Source organism: Tursiops truncatus, chromosome 1 (assembly GCF_011762595.2).
Source record: "Tursiops truncatus isolate mTurTru1 chromosome 1, mTurTru1.mat.Y, whole genome shotgun sequence".
Classification (NCBI taxonomy): domain Eukaryota; kingdom Metazoa; phylum Chordata; class Mammalia; order Artiodactyla; family Delphinidae; genus Tursiops; species Tursiops truncatus.
Window position 1 is genome coordinate 102290270 of NC_047034.1, and position 26834 is coordinate 102317103.

The 26834-nt window shown below is 40.7% G+C and overlaps 1 protein-coding gene and 1 long non-coding RNA gene across 6 annotated transcripts in view; one reads left to right on the forward strand and one right to left on the reverse strand.

Annotated features, from left to right (window-relative positions):
• Window positions 1–26834, reverse strand: part of MTF2 (metal response element binding transcription factor 2) — an 85747-nt gene that overhangs the window by 43111 nt on the left and 15802 nt on the right. The window lies entirely within an intron of this gene.
• Window positions 22176–26834, forward strand: part of LOC141279761 (uncharacterized) — a 28653-nt gene continuing 23994 nt past the window's right edge. Inside the window, exon 1 of the long non-coding RNA XR_012334563.1 lies at window positions 22176–22284. This is a non-coding gene — a long non-coding RNA (uncharacterized lncRNA). The remainder of the gene's footprint in view (window positions 22285–26834) is intronic.

Here is a 26834-nt window from a genome sequence, read left to right on the forward strand (position 1 = left end):
TCAAAAGATAACAAAAAATATCTTGAGACAAATGAAAGTGAAAATACAACATACCAAAACTTATGAGATGCAGCAAAAGCAGTTCTAAGAGGGAAGTTCACAGTAATACAGGCCTATGTCAGGAAACCAGAAAAATCTCTAATAAACAACCTAACTTTACAGCTCAAGGAACTAGAAAAAGAAGAACAAAGGCCAGAGTTAGCACAAAGAAGAAAATAACAAAGACTGGAGCAGAAATAAATAAAATATAGACTAAAAAGCCAATAAATAAGATCAATGAAACTAAGAGCTCATTCTTTGAAAAGATAAGCAAAATAGACAAACCTTTAGCTACAGTCACCAAGAAAAAGAGAGAACTCAAATCAGTAAAATAAGAAGTGTAAGAGGAGATGTTATAACTGATACCACAGAAATACAAAGAATCATAAGAGACTACTATGAACAACTGTACATCAACAAGATGGACAACCTAGAAGAAATGAGTGAATTCCTAGAAACACACAATCTACCAAGACTGAATCATGAAGAAACAGAAAATCTGAACAGACCAATTACCAGTAAGAAGATTGAATCAGTAATTTTAAAATAAACTAACAAACGAAAAGTCCAGGACCAGATGGCTTCTGAACATTCAAAGAATTAATACCAATCCACCTCAAACTCTTTCAAAAAATAGAAGATGAGGGAACACTTCCAAATTCATTTTATGAGACCAGCATTACCCTGATACCAAAACCAGTCAAAGATGTCACAAGAGGGCTTCCCTGGTGGCGCAGTGGTTGAGAGTCCGCCTGTCAATGCAAGGGACACGGGTTCGTGTCCCAGTCTGGGAAGATCCCACATGCCGCGGAGCGGCTGGGCCCGTGAGCCATGGCCGCTGAGCCTGCGCGTCTGGAGCCTGTGCTCCGCAACGGGAGAGGCCACAGCAGTGAGAGGCCCACATACCACAAAAAAAAAAAAAAAAAGATGTCACAAGAAAATTACAGACCAATATCCCTGATTAACACAGATGCAAAAAATCCTCAACAAAATATTACCAAGCTGAATTCAACAATATATTAAAAAGATCACACACAATATATTAAAATGATCAAGTGGGATCATTCAGAGATGCAAGGATGGTGTAACATCCACAAATCAGTCAATGTGATACACATTAACAAAATGAAGAATAAAAACCATATGATCACCTCAATAGATGCAGAAAAAGCATTTGACAAAATTCAAAATCCATTTACGATAAAACTCTCAACAAAGTGGATGTAGAGGGAATGTACCTCAACATATTAAAGGCCATATATGACAAGCCCACAGCTAACATCACACTCAGTGCTGTTCCTCTAAGATAAAGAACAAGACAAGGATGCTCACCCTTGCAACTTTTATTCAACACACTATTAGAAGTCCTAGCCTGAGCAATTAGTCAAGAAAATGAAATACAAAGAAGGCATACATGGTCAAAACACATGAAAAGATGCTCAACATCACTAATTATTAGAGAAATGCAAATCAAAACTATAATGAGGTATCACCTCACACTGATCAGAAGGGCCATCATCAAAAAATCTACAAACAGTAAATGGTAGAGGGGTGTGGAGAAAAGGGAACCCTCCTACACCGTTGGTGGGAATGTAAATTAGTACAGCCTCTATGGAGAACAGCACAGAGGTTCCTCAAAAAAACTAAAAATAGAGTTACCATATGACCCAGCAATCCCACTCCTGAGCATATACCCAGAGAAAACCATGATCCGAAAAGATACATGCACCCCAATGTTCACTGCAGCACTATTTATTGGGTTGGCCAAAAAGTTCATTCAGTATTTTCTATAAGATGGCTATAGTAGCACTTAGCTGTCTTTAACTTCATTTGAAACAATTTTGTTATACTGTATTGTGACAGCTGTCATATCAGCATGCATTTAAAAAAAATACCTATCAAAATTGGTGAATTTTTGTGTAGCCATTTTAATATTGAAGATGGAAGACAAAAAGCAACATTTTCGGCATATTATGCTTTATTTAAGAAAGGTAAAAATGCAACTGAAACTCAAAAAAAAGACTTGTGCATTGTATGGAGAAGGTGCTGTGACTGATCAAACGTGTCAAAAGTAGTTTGCGGAGTTTCACGCTGGAGACTTCTCACTGGACGACACTCCATGGTCGGGTAGACCAGCTGAAGATGACAGAGATCCAATCGAGAAATTAACTGAGAATAATCAACGTTATACAATGCAGGAGATAGCCAACATACTCAAAACACCCAAATCGAGCACTGAACATCATTTGCACCAGCTTGGTTATGTGAATCACTTTGATGTCTGGGTTCCACATAAGTTCGGTGAAAACAACCTTCTTGACCGTATTTCCACATGCAATTCTCTACTTAAACACAACGAAAATGTTCTGTTTTTAAAACAAATTGTGATGGGCGATGAAAAGTGGATACTGTACAATCATGTGGAATGGAAGAGATCGTGGGGCAAGTGAAATGAACCATCACCAACCACACCAAAGACCGGTCTTCATCCAGAGAAGGTGATGTTGTATATATGATGGGATTGGAAGGGAGTCCTCCATTATGAGCTCCTTCCAGAAAACCAAACAATTAATTCCAACAAGTATTACTCTTGATTAGACCAACTGAAAGCAGCACTCGACGAAAAGCATCCGGAATTAGTCAACAGAAAACGCATAATCTTCCAACAGGATAATGCAAAACCGTATGTTTCTTTGATGACCAGGCAAAAATAGTTACAGCTTGACTGGGAAGTTCTTATTCATCTGCCATATTCACCAGACATTGCACCTTTGGATTTCCATTTATTTCGGTCTTTACAAAGTTCTCTTAATGGAAAAAAATTTTAATTCCCTGTAAGACTGCAAAAGGCACCTGGAACAGTTTTTTGCTCAAAAAGATAGAGTTCTGGGAAGACGGAATTAAGAAGTTGCCTGAAAAATAGCAGAAGGTAGTGGAACAAAACATTGAATGCATTGTTCAATAAACTTCTTGGTGAAAATGAAAAATCTTTTATTTTTACTTAAAAACTGAAGGAACTTTTTGGCCAACCCAATACAACAGCCAAGATATGGAAGCAACCTAAATGTCCATCAAAAGAGGAATGGAAAAAGACAATGTGGTACATATATACAACGGATTATTACTCAGCCATAAAAAAAGGAACAAAATAGTGCCATTTGCAAAGATGTGGACAGACCTAGAGACTGTCATACAGAGTGAAGTAAGTCAGAAAGAGAAAAACAAATATCATATACTATTGATTATATGTGGAATCCAGAAAAATGGTACAGATAAACTTATTTGCAAAATAGAAATAGAGACACAGATGTAGAGAACTTATGGATACCGAGGAGGGAAGGGAGGGGTGGGATAAACTGGGAGATTGGGATTGACATATATACACTACTATGTATAAAACAGATAACTAACGAGAACCTACTGTATAGCACAGGGAACTCTACTCAGTGCTCTGTGGTGACCTAAATGGGAAGGAAATCTTAAAAAGAGGGGAAATGTGTATACGTATAACTGATTAACTTTGCTGTACAGCACAAACACAACATTGTACAGCAACTATACTCTAATAAAAATTAATTTAAAAATAAAATAAAACTGATTGCAAACAAGAAATCCAAATTGGAAAGGAAGAAATAAAACCGTTTCTATTTGAATATGACATGACATTATATATTAAAAACTGTACCAAAAACCTGCTAGAACTAGTAAACAAATTCAGTAAAGTTAGTACAGGATATAAAACCAACAAACAAAAACCTGAGTTTCTATATACTAATAACAAATTATCAAGAAGAGAAATTAAGAAAACAATCCCACTTACAATTGATTCAAAGAGAATAAAATACTTAGGAATAAACTTAACTAATGAAGAGAAAGACCTGTACTCGGAAAACTATAAGACCCTGAAGAAAGAAACTGAAGACACAAATAAATGGAAAAAGATACCATGCTCATGGATTGGAAGAATGAGTATTATAAAAATGTCCATACTACCCAAAGCCACCTAGAGAGTCAATGCAATCCCTATCAAATTTCCAATGGCATTTTTCACAGAAATAGAACAAAAAATTGTACAATTTGTATGGAACCACAAAAGACCCCGAACAGCTAAAGCAATCTTGAGAAAGACAAGCAAAGCTGGAGGGATCACACTTCCTGATTTCAAACTATAATACAATTATCTCATAAAGCTACAGTAAACAAAACAGTATGGTAAAGGCATAAAAACAACAGATCAATAGAACAAAACAGACAGCCCAGAAATAAACCAATGTACATATGGTCAAACAGTTTACAACAAAGGAGCCAAGAACATACAATGGGGAAAGGACAGTCTCTTCAATAAACAGTTTTGGGAAAACTGGACAGCCACATGCAAAAGAATGAAACTGGATCACTATCTTACACCATACACAAAAATTAACTTAAAATGGAATAAAGACTTGAACATAAGACCTGAAACCATAAATTTCCTAGAAGAAAACACAGGATGTAATCTCCTTTACATCAGTCTTGGCAATGATTTTTTGAATTTCACACTAAAAGCAAAGGCAACAAAAGTAAAAATAAACAAGTCGAACTATATCAAACTGAAAAGCTTCTGCAGAGCAAAGGAAACCATCATCAAAATGAAAAGGCAACCTACAGAATGGGAGAAAATATTTTCAAATTATATATTGTGTAATGGGTTAATATGCAACATATATAAGCAACTCATACAACTCAATAGCAAAATGACAAACAATCTGATTAAGAAATGGCCAGAGAATCTATATAGACACTTTTTCCAAAGAAGACATACAGATGGCCAATAGGCACATGAAAAGGAGCTCAACATCTCTAATCAGCAGGGAATGTAAATTAAAACCACAATAAGTTAACACTTGTATTTTGATAACAGAATGGCTATTATCAAAAGGACAGCAAATAAGTGTCGGTGAGGATGTGGAGAAAAGGGAACCCTTGTGCACTATTGGTGGAAAATGTAAATTGGGGCAGCTACTATGGAGAACAGTATGGAGAGGCCACAAAAAATTAAAAATAGGACTACCACATGATCCAACAATTCCACTTCTGGGCATTCATCTGAAGAAAACAAAAACACTGACTCAAAAATATATATGCACCCCCATGTTCACTGCAGTATTATTTACAATACACAAGACATGGAACCTGAGTTTCCACTTATGTATGAATGGATAAAGAAAACACAGGGTAGGGGACTTCCCTGGTGGTCCAGTAGTTAAGACTCCCCACTCCCAATGCAGGGGGCATGGGTTCGATCCCTGGTCAGGGAACTAAGATCCCACATGCTACACAGTGTGACCAGTCAGAAGGAAGGAAGGAAGGAAGGAAGGAAGGGAGGGAGGGAGAGAGGGAGGGAGAGAGAGGAAAGAAAGGGAGGGAAGGAAGGAAGGAAGGAAGGAAGGAAGGAAGGAAGAAAGAAAGAAAGAAAGAAAGAAAGAGAAAGAAAGGACTTCCCTGGTGGCACAGTGGTTGAGAATCCGCCTGCCAATGCAGGGGACATGGGTTCAATCCCTGGTCCAGGAAGATCCCACATAACGTGGAGCAACTAAGCCCATGCGCCACAACTACTTAGCCTGCACTCAGAGCCCATGTGCCACAACTACTGAAACCCGTGTGCCTAGAGCCCGTGCTCTGCAACAAGAGAAGCCACCACAATAAGAAGCCCACGCACCGCAACAAGAGTAGCCCCCCCCCCACAGCAACTAGAGAAACAAGGCACCCAGCAACAAAGACCCAACTCAGCCAAAAATAAATAAATAAATAAAATTTAATAAGAGGGAGGAAAAAGAAAACGTAGGGTGTGTGTATGTGTAAAATAGAATACTGTTCATCCACAGAAAAGAATGAAATCTTGCCATTTGCAACAACATGGATGGACCTGAAGGACATTAGACTAAATGAAATAAATCAAAGACAAATACCATATGATCTCAATTACATATGGAATCTAAAACAACAATAACAAAAAATTGAGCTCATAGATACAGAAAACAGATTGGTGGCTGCCAGCTGTGGGGAGTAGAGGTAGGAAGGGTGAGCCAAATGGGTGAAGAGGGTCAAAAGGTACAAACATCCAGTTATAAAACAAGTCATAGGAATGTAATATACAGCATAGTGACTACAATTAATAATACTATATTTCATACTTGAAAATTGCTAAAAGAAAAGCCTGAAAGTTCTCATTGTAAGAAAAAAGTTTTATAACCATGTACGATGACAGTTAACTAGATTATTGTGGTAATCATTTTGCAATATATACAAATATCAAATCATTATGTTGTATGCCTGAAATATAATATGTAAATAATACATCAAAAAAAAAGAAACAAAATCCCAGTAGTGGATGCAGGGTCACACCAGGGATTGAAATGAGAAAAGTTCTAGTTGTCGTTTTTACTTTGCCAGTTGGAGTAAGTTTTCAACTAATAAAAAGTGGAGCAGATCCCAGAAAACAAAACAAAACAAAAAAGCAAAGATAGAAGACAGAAAGTTAATAAGTATCCATCTCATGTTGAAGGCGAGGGGAAATAACAAAAGCAAGGAAACCAAATGAAAAACAAAAAGAACCGAAATTAATGAAAGAAAAAACCCCCACAAAACAGAACCAATGGCACCAAAAATCAGTCCTTTGAAAAGACTGATAATACTGGCAAACATCTGCAGAAGATTAATCAGGAAATCTAGGAAGCAGCTGGATATAAAGATACATGAAATCAGAAGCTCAGAACAAAAATCAGGTTTGGAACTAAAGATCTGGAAGTCTTGAAAATACTGATGGCTGTTTGGAGCCCTGGATAGAAATGAGAAAAGAAATAGGATGAGGAGGATTTTACTGTATTAAGATGGCACAGTAAAGATTTTTCTGTCCCTTCTCTCCCTAAAACAAGGAGAAAAGAAAAAATTAAAACAGAGTCCATCTTCACTCATATGAGAGTACTTGTGAAACTCCAAACCACAATAAAGGAAAATGGAAAGCAGATGAAAGAATAATAAACACTGCTAAAATGAGGAAGATTCAACTTAAGTGCCCAGCAGAAAGAACAATGAGAAGCAAACCCATTTGTACCACAGAACCCCAAAAGCCTCAAGAATTGGTGGCACCAGATGGAAAAGGCAGAGGTCAGGTGGGGCACAAAGAATGGTATATGCAGAAGTCTGTATAAAAGGACAGCTGGATTCCCAAGTCACATCTCCAATCCTGCATTTCCCATCAGAAGATGGAAAGTTCATTCTTTCAAGGAACTGAATCAGGGAAAACACAAGACACAGGGAGGGGAATAGGTGAAGTGTCTACTTTATAAAGAAAATAGGGGTAAGTTTTCTTTATAAACATATCAAGCCAATACATAAAGGAATGAATTTTTTTAAGTCACCATTTTGCATTACCTAATGAATAAATGGATCGTTGCACTGAGTATCAGTAGCTTCTAATCGTGCACAACGAACACCCAGACATTATATGCTTCTTGACGGGAGAAGACACCACACCTATGAAGTAGTCTTGCCCCCACCCTAAAAAACAAACCTCAATCTGGTAAGCCTCTAGATCTAGCCACCAATTTATAGGAAATGCAGAGAAATAAATGGTCAGCTACCCAAAAGGGATATAATGAGCAAGATCCAGGCTGGGAAATCTGCATGTTAAATGACCTGGTTTCTTTAGCAAATAACAGGAAGGGGAGGGAGGGAGGGAAGAAAAGAGGGAGAAAGGAAAAAAGCAAGGAAGGAAATGTTGAGATGCAACATGTTGAGATGTAAGTGAAAAAGATTTAAAACATTTATTTTTAATTTGGCAAAACTAAACTATAATCTTTAAGAGGCACGTTTGCATAATAAGACTAGAAAGAAAAATAAGTAATCACCACAAAAGTCAGGATGTGATTACCTTTGAGGGAACAGAAGACTTGAAATTTCGGCTTCTGCGTTGGCTGGCAACATTCTATTTCTTGACCCGGGGTTGGTTACAAAGACCTTCATGTTATAATAATTTATTAACCTATAAATTTATTTTATGCAGTCTACATATGTGCTTTGTCTTACACCTCTGAAAAGGGTTTTGTTAAAAAAAACTATAATATCCTCAGAAAACTGAGAAAATACTGCATCCACGAAGTAAGATACTATGAAAGGGAGAATAACAAGCTCTAAGAAATGAAATTACAGCCAAAATAAAAAACTCAATAGAACAAAACCCAAAACTAACTGAAAATAGCTAAGAAAATCTGAGTATCAATCTAAGAAATCTAACATGTGACTAGTAAAAGTACAATAAACAGTGTAAGGTCGGATCTTAACAAACGGCACCGCAAAACAGAGGAAAGCTTCAAGTGCGCTTTATTAGGGAGCGCTCCCGGGTGAGGTTCACTGGTCCGAGAGAAAGGGGCCAGAGAAGTCGCACCCAGGGCGAGGGTTGGGCAAGATTTTTATAGGGGAAGAAGGGAAAGGGGTGTGGTGAATCTGGGAGGGCTCAGGGTATTCCTTATTTGGTGGTCTTTTCGGGTATCCTGGGGGACCGTTAGTCCCGCCCCTCGAAAGGGGGGAATGCTGGGCCGGGTTCAAAGTCCCCAGGTCAGTTCCTGGAACTGGGTGGTCCGGAAAGTCTCCAGCTCAGTTTCTGGAACTGGGTGGTCCGGAGAGTTTCGGTCTGATGCAACCTGTGAATCTGATTGTGTTCCCCTGCCTCGGGCCAGTTGGCCTTACATCCCGACATCTTTGGTGTAATGGGGCGGCGTTCTGATCTCTGGCTACTTCATGCTGAATGGGGGCGTCGAAAGGGGAGTCGGGCCACCAGAGGTCCGAGGCTTAGGGGAGACCAGTGGGGGGTTCTGTAGGAAGCAAGGTGTAAGGACCGAGGAGCATTTGGTTTGTGGCCACCCGAGAGACTTCCTCCATGCGCCTGCGAAGGAACCTAAGAAAACAGGGAGCAAACATAAGCAAGATACAGATGAGAATTAAGGGGCCTAAGATTGGTGTTAGCCAGGTATAGAGGGTGGATCGCCACCAATCGGGAATTGGGGAGGCGGACTGTTGGTGTTTGTGTTGGAGTTCTTCTCTTAAGCAATGGGAGGGCTTTTACGTTGTCTTCGAGGAGTCCCGTTTCATTGATGTAATAGCAGCATTCCTCCTGTAGGAAGAGGCAGGTACCTCCTTTGTCGGCCGTCAGGAGATCCAGTGCTCGTCGATTCTGGAGAGTGACTCGGGCTATGGAGGTGATTTGGCGCTGGAGAGAGGAGATGGAGCCAGCGGAGGCTTCAATGGCTAGCTGGAGTTTATGTTCTAAGTCGCGGGATGTTGAAACACTATGTGTTAGAGCTCCACCCCCACCCCCTACCCCGAGGCCTGCAGCGACCAGGGAGGAGGTGAGAGAGATGCCTGCGACCAGAGGAAGAAAGATAGCTCTTTTTCGTTGGGTAAAGGGCGGCGTGATTAGTGAGGAAAATTCGGCTTGGCTATACAGTGGGAGAGTAACGGGGATACATGGGAAGGCGGAGGAAGAATTGATCTCTTTTGTGAGGGAACCATTGCACCACAAAAACATGCCTGGTAGTGCTTCAACTGATGTGTTTACCGTGAGGGATGAGTTGCAAAGAAACCCAGTATCAGCTAGATTTAGGAGGCTGCCGTAACAGATGGTGAGATTTTTTGAATCAAGGAGGCAGGAGGGAAGCCGGGTTCAGGTGAGGGGAGAGATCAAGATAAATAGCTGGGTTTTCCATGCATAGTAGGTGGAACTCCTGGATGCGGGAGGGGCCCAGGAGGGAGAGAGACTTGTGGCCTAGGAGGTCGACCAGCCGATGGGAGGAAAACACGGTTAGTGGGTGGGCCAGAGTCAGCTTGAGTGTTTGTTTGGTCAGTTCGGCTGCCGCTGCTAGGGCCCGAAGGCATGGTTGCCATCCCCAAATGGTTGGGTCTAGCTGTTTGGAGAGGTAAGCCACGGGGCGGTAGGAAGGCCCTACAGGCTGGGCAAGGAGTCCAGTGGCTATTCCGGTCCGTTCATCCACGAAAAGGTGAAAAGGTCTGTTTGGGTTGGGCAGAGAAAGGGGAGGAGAACATATCAGAGCATTACGGAGGGTGAGAAAGGCCTGTCGAACGGCGGAAGGAGAGGTGAGGGGTCCTTGGGGGGTTTCTTTAGCGGCTAGATATAAGGGTTTAGTGAGGAGAGCAAAGTTAGGGATCCAGTGTCGGAAAAATCCTATAAGGCCCAAAAAGGAGAGAATTTGTTCCGCTGTTTCCGGAGGCTGGAGTTCACGGATAATCCGGGTGCGATCGGCTGTTAGACCTTTTGTGGTAGGGGTAAGGTGGAGCCCCAGGTAGGTTATAGAAGATACAGATAACTGAGCCTTGGCTGAAGAGACCCGATAACCGCGAGAGCCAAGGTAATTGAAGAGATCTGCAGTATGTTGTCTTGAGAGGCTGAGAGATGGGCTACAAAAGGAGGAGGTCATCTACATATTGAAGGAGTGTGCTGGGGGTAAGGGAGCAAGGTCCCGTGCCTGACCCAAGAGGTGAGGACTGTCGCGGAAGCCCCAGGGAAGAACTGCCCAGGTGAGCTGACTGAAAGTATGAGTATCCGGATCCGTCCAGGTAAAGGTGAAGAGGAAATAGGAGTTGGGATGTAGGGGGATAGTGAAAAAGGCATCTTTGAGATCCAGAACTGTAAAGTGGGTTGTGGATGGGGGGATATGGGAGAGCAAGGTGTATGGGTTTGGTACTACTGGGTGGAGAGGAATTACGGCCTCATTGATTAGTCGGAGGTCCTGGACCAGGTGATAATCCCCAGAGGCCTTGCGGACAGGCAGGATGGGGGTGTTGCAGGGAGAGTCAGTGGGGATAAGGAGTCCCTGGTTTAGGAGTCTGGTGATAATAGGTTGTAGGCCCCTAAGGTGAGTCTCAGAGATGGGAAATTGGGGCCTTGATGGAAATTTGGAGGAGTCCTTTAGGCGGATGAGAACGGGGGAATGGTGTGTTGCTATTATGGGCTTAGAAGTATCCAGACTTGAGGATTGATTGGGTTCGGTGTGATTGGAAGAGGGGGATAGGAGGGGGAGGGTTCTAGAGACAGGCCGAGAAGAGAAAGCAGGAGTTGGGAGGAGGGGAACTTAGGATCAAGTTTAACCAGTTGGAGGGAGGCCCCTAAGTGGAAAAGGACATCTCGGCCTAGCAAGGGAACTGGGCAGGATGGTATGACTAAGAAGGAATGAGTAAAAGGGAGTCCTTCGATATGACATGGGAGTGGACCGGTCTGGAGTGGGAAGGATGGTTTGCCATCAATACCCATGACCGAGATCTGGGAAGGAGAAATTGGCCCGGAGTAGGTCGGCAGGACCGAACAGGTAGCCCCCGTGTCCACCAGAATTGAGATGGACTTACCCGCTACCTGTAGCGTTACCCTGGGCTCGGCGAGGGTGATGGGGGTCTTCGAGTCCAAACGCCGTCAGTCGTCAGCCAATCCCAGCAGTTCGAGTGGTAATGCCGTTGGGTCGGCCTGCCCCACGCGTGGAGACGCTGAGGGAGGGCCAGTCGTAGGGCAGTCACTCTTCCAGTGACCCGTTAGCCCGCAGCTGGGACAGGGCTTAGAGGGGTTGGGGATTGGGAGATTGGCGAGCCCAGTGGCCTTATTTTCCGCATTTGAAGCAGGCCCCCGGCGGGGTTGCCCTTTGCGGACCCCGTGGATGCTGTGATCCATGGGAGATGGCCGGCCTTAGGGCGGCTACAAGAGCTTGGGTTTGGAGGGCCACCTTCTGGTGCATCCGAGCCTGTCGACTGGATTCTGCCAAATCCTCACGGCCATTATAGACTTTAAAGGCCATTTTTACCAGATCTCGAATAGGGATTTGAGGGCCGTCTTCTGCCCGTTTTAATTTCTTTCAGATGTCCGGGGCTGACTGGGTGATAAAATGGGTGGCTAGGACCGCTGCCCCTGCCGGGGTGTTGGGATCCAGCCGGGTGTAGAGAGTTAAGGCCTCTGTAAGGCGATTGAGAAAGATAGCTGGATTTTCGTTAGGTTCTTGGGTTATCTCTTTTTTCAAAATTGACCACCTTATGAGCTGCAGCCTGCATGCCAGCCAGGAGGCATTGGATCATGAGGTCGCGTTTACGACGGCCATCTTGGCCATCCTGGTAAGTCCAGCCTGGATCGGTGCCAGGTACGGCAGTCGCTCCGACAGGCATGGAGTTGTTGGTAAGGTGAACCTGACCTGCATGGTTTCGGGCAGCAGTTTGAATTCTTTTCCTCTCGTCAGGGGTCAAAGTACAAGATAGGATCACAAAGATATCGTGCCAGGTTAGATCGTAAGCTTGAGAGAGAGAGCGAAATTCTTTGATGTAGCGGGAAGAGTCGGCAGAAAAGGAGCCTAATTGCTTTTCTATTTGAGAGAGATCTTGGAGAGAAAAGGGAACATGAACTCTAATCCTTCCGCTCCTGCTACCTCCCTCAGAGGGCAGAGGAGATTTCAATCTTGGGAGACAGGAGAGCGTGTATGTGCACTAATTGGCGAAGCAAGGGGCGTGGGAGGAGAAACCGTTGAGGGAGGCGGGGTAGCGGTTGGAGGGGGCCGGAGCTGGTTCAGGAGGAGGAGGGACCGCCTCAGGGTAGGGTGGAGGTTGGAGAGGAGGTCTGGAGTGGGGAGAGGCGAGTGATTCGGGTGGGTCGGCTAGTGGAGAGGGGTCATGTCAAAGGAAATTAGGGGCTTGAATGTAGAAGATGTCTGGCAAGAAGGATCTGTGAAGTGGAACAATCGACGCAGAGGGAAGGGCGGGAGCGCAAATACCAGAAGGCCTGAACATAGGGGACCTCGGACCATTTGCCCGTCCTGCGGCAGTAATTATCTAGATCACGGAGGATGTTAAAATCGGAAGTCCCTTCAGGAAAATAGCAAGGGCTGTAAAATTGGCTAGGCGACACCCCAGGGGCGTCTTAGGATCTGGTTTCGATTGTGAGGTTCCCATGACCCCCAGTCTGTCCCTGAGTGAATGGAGAGGGAGAGAGGCGTCCCTGGTCTCAGTCTCCAATTCACGGCAGGTCGGAGGGCGGTCAGGCGATTGGGACGTCTCCACAATCACCCGAGGCCCGATGGGTCGGAGAGCGGTCAGGCAACTGGGACGTCTCCACAGTTGCCCGAGGCCCGGAGAGAGGACGGAGGAGTCCCTGACGCGGCCGCGATTAAGGACAGGGAGTCCGCTGGGCAGGGACTCTGGGGGTCGGAGGGAACGAGGGGGACTTACCCTGTTTTCTGCCGGATCGGGTGGATGAGTAGAGGTTCCCTGGTTGTCTCCTGGGGGAGGGGAGGAGCGCCCCACGCGGTAACCCGCGGGGCTTGGTACCCCTCCCGGTTTCGGCACCAAATGTAAGGTCGGATCTTAACAAACGGCACCGCAAAACAGAGGAAAGCTTCAAGTGCGCTTTATTAGGGAGCGCTCCCAGGCGAGGTTCACTGGTCCGAGAGAAAGGGGCCAGAGAAGTCGCACCCAGGGCGAGCGTTGGACAAGATTTTATAGGGGAAGAAGGGAAAGGGGTGTGGTGAATCTGGGAGGGCTCAGGGTATTCCTTATTTGGTGGTCTTTTCGGGTATCCTGGGGGACCGTTAGTCCCGCCCCTCGAAAGGGGGGAATGCTGGGCCGGGTTCAAAGTCCCCAGGTCAGTTCCTGGAACTGGGTGGTCCGGAAAGTCTCCAGCTCAGTTTCTGGAACTGGGTGGTCTGGAGAGTTTCGGTCTGATGCAACCTGTGAATCTGATTGTGTTCCCCTGCCTCGGGCCACGTGGCCTTACAAACAGTAGAAGAAATAGATAGAAAATTATCAAAGGAAAAGTAGAAGAAAACATTCTAGAACTGAAGAATAAGTCACCAGATTAAAAAGGTAAATCAAATGAAAAAGACTCAGGCCAAGAAAATCAAGGACAAAGAGACTATGCTTAGAAAGGCAACTTACAAAGGACTAAGAATAGGAATGACATTATCATTACAGCAACATTAGAAGCTAAAAGACAATGAAACTACTCATTTAAAATTCTGAGCGAAAAATAAATTGGGTGAAAATCAACTTTATAACCAGCCAAATTATCAATCAAGAGTGAAGGTAGGGGGCTTCCCTGGTGGCACAACGGTTAAGAGTCCGCCTGCCGATGCAGGGGACACGGGTTCATGCCCGGGTCCGGGAGGATCCCACATGCCGCGGAGCGGCTGGGCCCGTGAGCCATGGCCGCTGAGCCTGCGCGTCCGGAGACTGTACTCCGCAACGGGAGAGGCCACAACAGTGAGAGGCCCACGTACAGTAAAAAAAAAAAAAAAAAAAAAAAAAAAGAAAAGAAAAAAGAGTGAAGGTAGGGACTTCCCTGGAAGTCCAGTGGTTAAGACTCCGCCCCTCCACTGCAGTGGGCGCGGGTTAGATCCCTGGTCGGGGAACTAAGATCCCACATGCCTCATGGCCGCCCCCCCACAAAAAAGAATGAACGTAAAATAAGAGTATTTTCAGGCCTAAGAAGTCTGTAAGACTTGTCCCCAAACACACATTCTTTGGCCCTGATAGAAGATACCAAAGAGGAACTAAACCAAATAAAAGACAGACATAAGATGCAAGGGAGTCAACATAGCAAACAAGCAAAGGGATGACTGTGAAGGCAAGCCTCAAGACAACATCTTTTAGGGAGCTACTTAGAGCAGAACTCCAGAAGAACTCCAGGAGAATATCTCTAAGAAAAATAAACGCAACTGATAAATAACAGATTGACTGTGGAAAAGAACTGTAAGACATCTTACAAACAGTGGAAAGATCTGTGAAGATTTCAATGTTCAAAGAAAACTAAGCAAATTTTCATGAGACAATTTTTAAACCTAGCTGTATGAGAAAGAAATAGAATCCTAGAGATAAGAGCTAAAAACAGCTATCAAATGCCTGACATTGTTCTAAGATCTTTGCATATACTAACTCACTAAAGCCTCACCATTACTTTGCCATATCATATTCTATGTGGCTCATATGTGAACTATTTTCATATAATCATACAAAGGTAAACAGGTTTTGAAATTTTTTATATAACCATATTGAAAGAACGGAGGAAGAGGCTATGAGAGAAATTCCTCATCCAACATCACAGGAAGAAAATGCCTAAAATTGGTGAATCAAGACAAAGCAATGGGGACTTCGCTGGTGGCGCAGTGGTTAAGAATCCGCCTGCCAATACAGGGGACATGGGTTCGATCCCTGGTCTGGGAAGATCCCACATGCCGTAGAGCAACTAAACCCATGCGCCACAACCACTGAGCCTGCGCTCTAGATCCCGCGAGCCACAACTACTGAAGCCCACATGCCCTAGAGCCCGTGTGTCACAACTACTGAGCCCGCGGACTGCAACTACTGAAGTCCGCATACCTAGAGCCTGTGCTCCACAAAGAGAAGCCACTGCAATGAGAAGCCCACGCACCACAACAAAGAGTAGCCCCCGCTCACCACAACTAGAGAAATCTTGGGCACAGCAAGGAAGACCCAACACAGCCAAAACTAATTAATTAAGACACAGCAATGGGACTTCCCTGGTGGTCCAGTAGCTAAGACGCCCTGCTCCCAATGCAGGGGGCCTGAGTTCAATTCCTGGGCAGGGAACCAGATCTCACATGCCTCAACTAAAAGATCCCGCATGCCACAACTAAGACCTGGCGCGGACAAATACATAAATAAATATATATTTTTAAAAAGACACAGTAATGTTTTATTTAGAAATATAAAGAAGAAACAGTTAAAAGTTTAAAACAGTTGCCTAGGGCTTCCCTGGTGGCGCAGTGGTTGAGAGTCCGCCTGCCGATGCAGGGGACACGGGTTCGTGTCCCGGTCCGGGAAGATCCCACATGCCGCGGAGCGGCTAGGCCCGTGAGCCATGGCTGCTGAGCCTGCGCGTCCGGAGCCTGTGCTCCGCAAGGGGAGAGGCCACAACAGTGAGAGGCCCGCGGCCCGCAAAAAAAAAAAAAAAAAAAAAGTTGCCTCTAAGAAGGGTAGAGGGAACAGATAAAGCAAATGCATCTTTTTGGTTAAAAGTTTTTAAATTTTACAACTATTTGATGTTTTATACTCTTAATAAGTAATACTTTGATGAATATTAGAAATTAACTTTAAAAATACAGAAAATGATAAAAGTGAAGAAAAACTCTTAGTAACATCAACATCCACAGCAGTGTTTCCCAAAGGGTATCCTCTGGAATAACAGTTCCACATGAAAAAAGTAGAACTAAATGTAGTTCTACTTTTTTCATGGAGTTGCTACATGAAAAAAATAATACCATGTAAAGTGGGGGGCTTTTTCACAAAGGATTACTTTGAAGCCTTTAATATGTTATGACACACTTTACAGTTTTTCCTTAACATTAGACCACAGAACTCCCCACACTCCCTTCCCCTTGAACCAGCTCAAAAAACTACTGTTTTAAGTCGGCAGTTCTCAAATGTAATTAGGTCTATAGACCAGTGTCAATCTATAACAAAGAAAAGCAAGGACAATATATTGAGCTTTAACTGAGTTAAAATTAATCACCTTACCGACCATTCTGTATTTTGAGAGCATATCCTTCTTACATTCTTAGAGCTGAAATACCTCTTCTTTTACGAAATAATGGTGATATGTGGCAGTTTTTAAAAACATTTTTACTTCCCCAAATAAAAAGCTGGCAACCCTACGTCAGTACAATACCTTCATCCCACCAAGAAAAGCTAAAGGTTTGCGCAAGTCAAATCTGGGAATCTTCAGAAAACTCTTTTATTCAAATGATGAACAAAAGAATCCTCTGAGGCAAGGAGTCACCACAGAAATAGAAAGATAATACAGAGAGAAATATCATTAAAAAAAAAAAAGACAACTAAGAAAAAGGAAAAATTAGCGTATCAGATGTACCTAATAGGTTAGGTAAAATAAGTAATAAAAACTGTTTATCGAAGTTAACAATTCCAGTCACATATGATCATTGAGCTTAAATGCCAGACAACATGGGGTTTAGAAGCAAAGACTAACAGGTTAAGTTTAGCTTACTCTTTCTAAAAGCTTACCTCCTCAAGGAGGTAAAAAGATGTTTTGGGGTGGGAAAAATCTGAGCATTAATACAAGCTACTGGTTGCAAGAATGAAGAGGCTGTTGAAACTAGATTATTTTTTAACCATAAATATCATATTCTAACAAACCTATTCTCTTACTTTCATACACTGATGATTACGTCTGAATCTTCTGTGTAAAACATATATTAAAAGCAGACTCAAACAATTTTCTAGAAATTTATGACCTAATAACTTCAAACAAACGGAATTTGCATTTCAAATTACAAGTGAAAGAAAATATTTCGCTTTCTAAAACTTTACACAGTGTCTGGCACCAAGTAGGTACTTAATAATTATCTCTTGAATAAATTAATGAAAGCCTATACTTACCAGTACACATACTAGTTAAAAAAAGAAAAATCCACCTATCAGGCAAATATCACTATCCTATGAATACACATATACTACACAAAAGGCCAAAAACGCTTTTAAAATTGCCCTTAATTTCACCTCACTTGAAGACAAACTAAAAGCAGAGGCAAATTCTCCACCCCAACCTCAGGTTCTGCCTGTGCCCTGTAGAGTTAAAAACAGCTTAGCCAGCTAACAGGTCAGGCAATGACAGAAGTGTTTACAATTTCAGTGAGTGTGGCTTTGGCTCTCTTCATGAAATTATAGAAAATATACTTAAAAACCTTAAAATTTAGGATAAAACATCAGTTTTATAGAACACTTCTGTATGCTCAAGCTTTTGCAACAAGTATATAATATTTTGTGATCATAAAAAGATTTTTATAAACTATTAAAAGAGATGGTTAACTTTTTTAAGAACTGTAAATGACACTTACATTAACATATCAAGTTTTTTTAGAATGGCAAAGAAATACCAAACATTTAGAGAGAGTATAAGACTTCAAGAATATACTGGATTTTTAAAAATGACAGTTGGTTAAGTCTTTTCATCACAACATCCATAGTCATCTAAACTATTTGTGCAAATAGAAAACAGAATGTCTCCACAATGACATTTTATTATTAGTTAGTAATATTAGTTTGCAGATCTCTGATGATATATTAGTTGTGAGATGATTAGTTATCTTGCATAGAAGTTAGTTATATTGCATACAATAGATAGCAGGTAACTACAGATTTAAATCACCAAAACCAACAATACTAATAATATACATAAAAACCATAGATAACTGTGAGTTAAATATATATTCACGTTCAAGTCCAAAACTGGTAAGGTTGATTGCAATACATAAATGAAACTCAACTAAAAATTCAGCCAAAAATGAACTGAATGGAAAGTTGAGAATTTTCATTGTAATCCTGCAGAATTTGGTTCTAAGACCAAACAGAACTGTGGTATCCTTGCTGCAAGCCAACAATGCCCTAGAGTTTAAAAGTTCCAATTCCTAAAAGAAAAATATGAACTGGATCTTGGACAGTACAACAGAACAGACATTTTAAAGGGCCTGAAAACATCTTCACCTTATTATACTGTTTAACTTTCTCAGGATCATTCACATCTCATTTTTTCCTAATAACAATGCCATAAGATAGGAAGGGGAGACTACTCTTCCCTTCAACAAATAACTCAGAAATAAAAATCACTTCCTTGACTAACACAATATTTTAAGTCAACTATATTCCAATAAAAATTTTAAAAAACAATCACTTCCTTGAGGATCTAAAGAAGTCACATAGTCTCTGAAACAGATGAAGTTATTCTAGATATTTGTCATTTTGGATCCCAAATATGAAATGAAGTCACAAAATACAGTGGGAAGGCCAAGAACATTTTCAGACTTAACAAGTGGTGAAGTCAGGTCATTCATCACCACTAACAAGCCTTCTGTCCATAGTATATTTAACCACAAGGCTTCCACAAGCTTAATTTACCAATGATGAAATGTCTTTCTGGAGATGGTTCAACTTGGATGTTAAGTTTCCTGGGTAAGAACAGCTGGCTGTCCCTGATTCTGACACAATAGAAAGTTCAAAAACAACCAACTGTCTCTATTTTACTTTTTCAAACTTCTGCATATAAGAGTCTCATATAGATAAATACAAAAGGACTTTTATAAAATAGTTCCAACACTAACAAAACGGGGACATTAAGATATTTAGAGACTTCCCTGGTGATCCAGTGGTTAAGAATCCGCCTTCCAATGCAGGGTATGGGGAACCACATGCCGCAGGGCAACTAAGCCCGCACACTCTAGAGCCCGTGTGCCACAACCAGAGAGCCTGAGCACTGCAACTACTGAGCCCGCGCACTCTAGAGCCCGCGTGCCACAACTAGAGAGAAGCTCGCGCGCCACCACAAAAGACCCCGCATGCTGCAAATAAGACCGAATGCAGCCAAATAAATAAATAAATGCATTTTTTTAAAAAAAAAAAGTTATTAGGCTAGGGAACTATATCCAATCTCCTGGGATAAACCATAATGGAAAAGAATATTTTAAAAAAGAATGTATATATGTGTATAACTGCGTCACTCTGCTATACAGCAGAAATTAGCACAACATTGTAAATCAACTATACTTTAATAAATTTTTTAAAAGATATTTATTAGGCTAAAAATGCTATAAATAAAGTGTCACGTTACTTTTCTCCTCTCATAGGAGTATTACATCCTTGCATCTCAATATCTAGCCATACACTCCACCTTTCAATTCTTCAAAACCAAGACCTTTCCCACCGAAGACATTCATACATATTGTACCTACTCCCAAAACTGCCCACTGCCCACCCCAACGCCTCCATTCTTTGAATAGCTGATTCTTCTAAGTAATTATATCAAAATAGTTGCACTCTACAATACTATCAGAGAAGTCTTATTCTTTAAAGCACTTATAACGTATTTACATTTCTTTTTTCTCAATTCTTTATTTTGAAAGTTGCCAAATATAGTCAAAACATAATAATCATCAGTATACTCTTCACCTAGATTCACCAATTAATATTTCACATTTCTCTCCCTCTCTCCAACACACACACACACATTTTTTGCTGATCCATTTGAAAGCTGCAGACACCATGACACTTCACCAGCAAATATCAGCATGTACCCCCTTAAAACAATGATCTTTCTCCTGTGTAGCCACAAGACCACTATCATTCGCAGCAAATTTAACATTAATATCATCACCTAATGTACAGTCCAAATTCTCCCATTTGAAATACAAAAAAAATGTTCTTCAAAGCTTTTTTCAAAACCTAGGATCTTAGTCAAGGTTCACACATTGCATTTGTCATGTCTCTTTTGCCTCCTTTCATCTCAACTTTATCCCTGTCCTTGTTTTGTTGTTTTGTATTTTTAACACTCAACATTTTTTCATTTCAGCTATCTTGGTAGCATGCCACACGTTCTGGATTTGCCTTATCCTTTCCTCATGATTAAAGTTAAACAGTTTTAGAAAAAAACACTACATAGGTGATACTGTGTGTTTACTTGCTTCCTGTGTGTATGTGTCTGTGTGTGTCTCCCTCCCCACTCCCTCCTCCAAAATACTGCATACTCCACAAAAGCAGTGAAAATGTCTATGCTGTTCCACAATATATCTCTAGCATGTAAAACTATATCCCACATTATAAGGTCCTCAATAATATTTGTTGAACAAATAAGAAAATAAATTCTCCATAGCATATAGCACTAAATTATAGTACTTTCTTCAAGATGAGCACCTAACAGATATCTGTTGATGTTAGTTCATGACTAAAAGGTAATGTAAAAGATACATGCACCCCCAATGTTCACAGCAGCACTATTTACAATAGACAAGATATGGAAGCAACCTAAATGTCCAATGACAGATGGATAAAGAAAATATGTGGGGGCTTCCCTGGTGGTGCAGTGGTTAAGAATCCACTGCCAATGCTGGGGACACGGGTTTGATCCCTGGCCCGGGAAGATCCCACATGCCATGGAGCAACTAAGCCCGTGTGCTACAACTATTGAGCCTGCACTCTAGAGCCCACGTACCACATACTACTGAAACCCGCACGCCTAGAGCCCGTGCTCCACAACAAGAGAAGCCACGACAATGAGAAGCCCGCTCACCGCAACGAAGATGCAACACAGCCAAAAATAAAACAAATAAATTAATTTTTTAAAAAAAGACGATATGGGGGGTGTGTGTGTGTGTGTGTGTGTGTGTGTGTGTGTGTGTAATGGAATATTACTCAGCCATAAAAAAGAAATAATAACATCTGCAGCAACATGGATGGACCTAGAGATTATCATGCTAAGTGAAGTAAGCAAGACAGAGAAAAACAAATATTGTATGGTATCACTTGTATGTGGGATCTTTAAACAAAAAAATGATATAAATGAAGAAGAAAACAAACTTGTGGTTACCAAGGGGGAAAGGGGGGAGGGCTAAATTAGGAGTTTGGGATTAACATATACACACTGCTATGTGTATAGATAACTAGCAAGGACCTAAAATAGATAACTAGCAAGGACCTACTGTATAACACATGGAACTATACTCAATATTTTGTAATAACTATAAGGTAAAAGAATCTGAAAAAGAAAAAATATGTATATAACAATCACTTTACTGTACACCTGAAACTAATACAACATTGTAAATCAACTATAATTCAATAAAAATAAAAATTAAATTAAAAAACTCACAAATCCCTGTTTAAAAAAAAAAGGTAATGTCATTAGGATCCAAAACTACATTATGAGGAGAATATTTTGAAATTCAGTATAAATTTATTTTTAGTACTAGGTAAGTGTTCTTAACCAGAGCTGCATAAACTACTCTTCTGTCTAATAGAGAATTCATGAACTGCTATCAAAAAGTCCTCAATTGTCAATAGAGGGGTTCAAGTTTCCATAAAGAAACTTTAAACTGTGAGGAGGAAATGATCATCTCTCTTCTCATTGAAAACTGGTTTATTTTGTTTCTATATGTTTTAAAACATCTTAATATTATAAAACTATTTTTCTTAAAAAAACAAAATACTCACCTAGGAATAGTAAAGCAGTATTTGTGCCAGACAGTCCTCAAAGAGCTGAGTTCTTTTTTTGGTGTGTATTAATAACTTAGCATATGTCTAGTTATAGCACCTAAGCTTTTTGAAAAATATGTGTTTACCATTTTTCTCCTATGTACACACTTTCAGAAAGAAGAACTTGGTGGAAGATCTGCTGGGGTACTCAATTCCTTCACTCTGTACAAGGTACAGTCTAATCAGAGAAAACAGAAGCTACAAATATTAAATACCTCAACTTTCTCCCACCCCTTTCCCCCTAAACCTATCCACAAAAACAAGTACCTAATAAGCTTCTCTAAGAAAGACAAGTCTCTTCTCTCCAGTATGAGAGCGAGATCTCGTATTGAGAATCTCACTTTATCAATTATTGCCTTTCCTTTATTTTAAATCTCCAACCCTCCTTGGTGTAAATCTGCCGTAACCAAAATTAAAAACAAACAAAAACAACAAAAATCTTTACAAACTACATCTCCACTTTTCTCATTCTTTTCACCAATAAACTTTAAAAAGCACACTCCACTTAATCCATAGCAAATTGACAGTCCTAATTAACAGTTGCATCAAAGACCTCCAAATGACCCAATACCAGTCAATGCTCTAATTTCAGTTCTCATTGTACCCAAATCTTTACATAATAACTGATGATCATGACATACTTCTTAAATTCACTTCTCTTAGTTTCTAAAATACTCCTCACCCCTAGTGCAACGATTCTTCTCCCATCTATCTGACATTTCCTGTTACTGATTCTTCCTCCTTTGCCAACCCTTTAAATGGTGGAGTTGCCTAGGGTGCCCTCCTCTTGTGCTACATGTTCTGCTTGTCCTAAGTAGTCATGTTCTCCTAACGCTTCACCTAATTTTTGTCTGTTGACAATTTCTAAATCTTTCATCTCCAGCCCCATCCTATCTCAAAAGCTTCTGACCCTCATTTGACACTGCCCACTAGACACCTCAACCTGGATTATCCCAGCACCTTTAACTTAACAAAACTAACATTCTCTTCTAATTCCTCCCCTTTCTCCAGTATTCCCTATCTCAGCTAATACCATTACTATCTGACCATCTCTATCTAGAAATTTGTTATCCTTGATTCCTCCCTAATCCTCTTCCCTAACCCTCCAAATATTCACCAAATCCTGATTCTTCCTTAAAGACCACCTCACAAATGTCGCCTATAACCACAGCCTTATTTCAGATCATTATCAGCTCTCACCTGCACTATTACCATCAACTCCTAACTGATCTTTTTGCCACCAACCCCACCACTTATTTAATGCACTTTCAATTTGCTGTAAGGAAAACCTGTTTTAGCCACTCACTCCTTTGCTTAAAGAGCTCCAATGGGCCCTATGCCTAGAGAAGTCATTAACTAAAGGACACATAATTTTCACATTTTAAGTCTATGAAATGCAAATCTGTCTTACAATTGCTGGTAACTCCTAATCACTAACTAGCCAAGCAGCAGCAGCAAAGTACTCCTCACTGCCAGTGCATATGCATACAATAAGAACACCAGAATCAAAACACAGAGAATGAGTATCAGAAGCCACTGGGGAGAAAATATTAGAGAAAATACTGAGGCACCTTTTATCCCTCTGGGAAACAAATGATTATGGGTGAAGTCAGGGTACACATAGTAAATCAGACATGTTCAGCTGGTCTCCTAAAGTGAGAATCAAGAAAAGACCTGCTGTACTTCACTATAAACCTGCAATAGAGACCAGCACCAATCTTTATATAATTATTTTAATTATTACATAGATTAGTTTAAGAAATACTATCACCAATATTCATGATGGCACCAAAATTGACACTGTGAGGGAAAGCTAGGCTATAAAACTCAAGTAGTGATTCAGAATACACACACACACACACAAAAAAACTATTAGAACTAATAAATCAGTTCAGCAAGGTTGCAGAATACAAGATTAACATACAAAAATCAATGCTGTTTCTATATACTAGCAATGAACAATCAGAAAATGAAATTAAGAAAAAATTCCATTTGCAATAGTACCAAAAAGAACAAAACATTTAGGAATAAATTTAACAAAAAAGTGGAAGGCTTGTACAATGAAAACTACACAACACAGAGAGGAATTAATAAATAAGACCTACATGAATGGAAAGTTATCCCATGTTCATAGATGTTATTTACATTGTTAAGATGGCAATATTTCCCAAATTGACGTAAACATTCAATGCAATACCTATCAATATCCAGGTGCCTTTTTTGCAGAAACTGACAGACAGATCTTAAAATCCACATAAAGCAAGGAACACAGAATACCTAAATAACCTTGAAAAAGAATGACAAAACTAGTTTAAGCATGCCCCAATTTCAGAACTTAAAGCAAAAGTAATCAAGATGTTATGATACAGGCATAAGTACACATAAGTGGAGGGAATGAAATTAAGAATCCAGAAACAAACCCTTACGTTTATGGTCAACTGATCTTTGAAAAGATTGCCAAAACAATTCCATGGGGAAAGAAGAGTTTTTAAACAAATGATTCTAGGGAACTGGTATTCACATGTAAAAAGAATAAAGCTGGACACCTACCTCACACCATACACAAAAATTAACACAAAACAGATCATAGACTAAATGTAAGAGCTAAAACTATATAATTCTTAGAAAAAAAGCATAGGAATAAATCTTTGTGATCTTGTGTTAGGCAACAGTTTCTCAGATATGACATCAAAAGCACAAGCAAAAAAAGAAAAAGGAATAAATTAAACTTCATCAAAATTAAAAACTTCTGTGCTTCAAAGGACACCATAAAGTGAAAAGACAACCCACAGGAGAAAATAATTGCACATCATACATCTGATAAGGGACTTGTATCCAAAATATACAAAGAATGCTTACAACTCTCAATAAAAAGAGAAATAATCCAATTTTTTTTAAAATAGGAAAGGACCTGAATAGACAGTTCTTCAAAGAAGTTATACAACAGGCCAATAACTACAGGGTTTAAAACATGCTCAACAACATTAGCCATCAGGGTAATGCAAATCAAAACCACAATGAGATACCACTGCACACCCACTAGGATGATTATAATCAAAAAGACAGACAAGTACAAGCAAGGATGTGGAGAAACTGCAACCCTTAGTTGCTGGTGAGGCTGTAAAAAGGTGCAGGGGGCTTCCCTGGTGGCGCAGTGGTTGAGAGTCCGCCTGCCGATGCAGGGGACACGGGTTCGTGCCCCGGTCCGGGAAGATCCCACATTCCGTGGAGCGGCTGGGCCGGTGAGCCTGCGCGTCCAGAGCCTGTGCTCTGCAATGGGAGAGGCCACAACAGTGAGAGACCCCGCGTACAGCAAAAAAAAAAAAAAAAAAAAAAAAAAAAAAAAAAAGGTGCAGGGTCTTTGGAAAATGGTTTGGCAGTTCCTCAAAACGTTAAACACAGAGGTATCGTCTGACCTAGCAATTCCACTCCTAGCTACGTATCCAAGAGAAATTGTGTCCATACAAACCCTGTACATGTCGTTTATAGCAGCATTACTCATAATAGCTAAAAAATGGGGGGGAAAACCCAATGTCCATCAACTGATGAATAAACAAAATATATGTCCATATAATTAAATATATTTTAGCCATAAAAAGGAAATACCGACACATGCTACAACATGGATGTACTCTGAAAACATTATGCTAGGTGAAAGAAGCCAAACACAAAAGGCCACAAAATGTATGATTTTACTTATATGAAATGTCCAGGATAGGCAAAATATAAACCCACAACGTAGATTAGTGGTTTTCAGGGGCTAGGGGGAGGCGGCGGAAATGAAGAATGAATGCTAATTGGTATGGGGTTTCTTTTTGGGGTAATAAAATGTTCTAAAATTAGATAATGGTAATGATTCTACACTCTATGAATTTTTTTTAAAAGACACTGAATTGTATACTTTAAAAGGATGAATTATAATGACATATGAAGTATCTCAATAAAAATGTTATTTTTTAACTTTTTTTAAGTAATCCAAAACAAGCAAATTTTTAACAGAAAGTCATAGAAATACCTTAACCCAATGTCCTTTATACTTTCCTTTTTATGTTTATACAAGAATGATAGATAAAAAGCTGTCTTTCAATCGGCATAAAATAAAAATTCTACATGATAAGCTCTGTGTTCCAGCTTAATTAATAGGGCCTTTCCTTTCTTAATGATACACCGAATAATAGCACATCCTGCAATTGTTGGCATCTCATAGTTGATGATATACAGCATTTTACAGAGTTGTAATGAGTATCTTGGCAGGAAAAAACATTTTTCATTTTGTGTAATTATTTTAGTGCGTATTAAAAATATATTCATTCCCAGGGCTTCCCTGGTGGCACAGTGGTTGAGAGTCCGCCTGCCGCTGCAGGGGACACGGGTTCGTGCCCCGGTCCGGGAAGATCCCACATGCCGCGGAGCGGCTGGGCTCGTGAGCCATGGCCGCTGAGCCTGCGCGTCCGGAGCCTGTGCTCCGCAACGGGAGAGGCCACAACAGTGAAAGGTCCGCGTACCGCAAAAAAAAAAAATATATATATATATATATATATATTCATTCCCAAACTGATGGTTATTGCTTAGAATAAAGCTAAATGAGTTAAAGCTAATATAAAGAAAACCATTTCGTAAATAATAATAGAGATACTCAGATATGGCAAGAAATCATTTTGGCAACAAAATTAAGTTTAATTTTGACATTGGTCAAAAGAATAAAGTTTAAATCCCTACAA